At 35.0% G+C, this 1,710-nt stretch overlaps 1 pseudogene; it reads left to right on the top strand.

Moving 5' to 3' along the window:
• The first annotated feature begins 413 nt into the window (after positions 1 to 413).
• LOC134386742 (U2 spliceosomal RNA) lies at positions 414 to 523 on the top strand (annotated as a pseudogene).
• Positions 524 to 1,710: the final 1,187 nt, after the last annotated feature.

Below are 1,710 nucleotides of genomic sequence, written 5' to 3'. Positions count from 1 at the left end.
AAATACAGCACACATATACTCACACACACAATGACCAAGGTTACTTATTATATTCTTGGTCAAAAAAAAGTGTTTTTTCAGATATCATATTCTCAAAGACGTTGACATATTTTTACATATCAACACTGTTGAAATCAGTGATAAAGTTATTTGTTGTGAGGGAGTCAATAACTTAAAGGAAATATTCAAGCTTTTATTTGTTTTAGGGACTAAAGCCAAACAGACTCTGTTTTTTGTTCTCTTGTTCATCTCATTTACACATGTGCATTATTTGTTGTGATAAGCGTGACTACCCAAAAGGCAAGCATAGCTGCATTTCCATAGATTTCAAACCAAATCCCGACAGTACAGGCTGTCAGCCCTTCTGAAATTTTTTCCATTGCCATAGTTTTTAAACGTAAGATTTGTTTGTGATCGCTTCTCAGCCTTTTGGCTAAGATCAAGTGTAGTATCTATTCTTATCAGTTTAGAAATAGAATTTGTTGCCGGCATTTAAATATAAGATTTAACAACAACAACTACAAATTGGCAGCTCTGGGCACACATACCCACATGGCAACAATAGGCTGATGCAGGCTCGGGAACAGTTACAGCCTTTAACGGGCTGTGTGCACCCAAACTGCCAGTCAATATTGCTTCTTGTGGTCTCCATCCAGTAGGCTTCCTGTTTCCTGCCTGGTGGTAGTAGGTATTTGAATTTGCAACTCTTGCTCCGACAGTCTCACACTAAGTGACCATTGATGACTAGCATAAATAAAGAAGTCAAGAGAGAAAGTCAGTTTGGATGCAATCATGAAATCCAATGAAATCCAATGAAAAATTTTCACTTTTCACTGCAAAGTGAAAGGAGAAAGGAAAGATGATGATATTTGTTCAAAGCCTGTTTATTTGAGGTCACAGTGTGTCAAGTATGAAGGAGAGAGAAGACAGCTGAAAATTGGGAAAAAGTTTAGGACTTGAGATATCATACCTGATTGGCATTCAAGTCGTGGGGGAAAAAAACTAATACAATTATCTGAGAAAGTTGTACAGAAAGAAGAGAAGAGGGTCTCAGATTAAACCTTGGAAATCATCATAGCTAGATATGGAGGGGGTGGCTAACTGGATATTATTGAGAGAAACAGGCAGAGAAAAAACGAGTGAATTTTCCATAAAAGGAAAGAAATGCATCATAAGTGTTCCATTTTTTCACTTTGCTGAAAGTATTCTCAAGTACTATTTGATGGTGAATTTTGAGAAAGCACTTTCACATATTTTAAATGATTTGCTGTTTTAAAAAGTCAAACTGGCTTTGTCTAAATGATAGATTATTTATAGATGTAAAATATTGCAGCTGCATGATTTGCTACTATAAGGTTGTGGTATAAGGTTGATCATTTTTTCACATATCTGTTGCCCACTTGTACGTATGTCTTCTTTTGAGAAATGTCTATTGAGATGATTGCTCATTTTTTAATCTGATTATTTATTTTTCTATTGTTCAGTTGTTTGACTTCTTTGTATATTACAGATATTAATCCCTTGTCAGACATAGAGCTTGAAAATATTTTCTCCCATTCCATGGGTTGTCTTTTCACTCTGTTGATTGTTTCCACTGCTGTGTAGAAACTTTGAAGTTTGATATAATCTCATGTTTATTTTTTTCTTTCATTGTGTGTTATTTTGAGATCTTAATCATAAAGTCTTTTCCAGTCCTACATCTTGAAGTGT

Source organism: Cynocephalus volans, chromosome 9 (genome assembly GCF_027409185.1).
Source record: "Cynocephalus volans isolate mCynVol1 chromosome 9, mCynVol1.pri, whole genome shotgun sequence".
Lineage (NCBI taxonomy): Eukaryota > Metazoa > Chordata > Mammalia > Dermoptera > Cynocephalidae > Cynocephalus > Cynocephalus volans.
The sequence above is the reverse complement of the archived record's forward strand: the minus strand, read 5'-3'. Positions and strand labels throughout refer to the sequence as shown.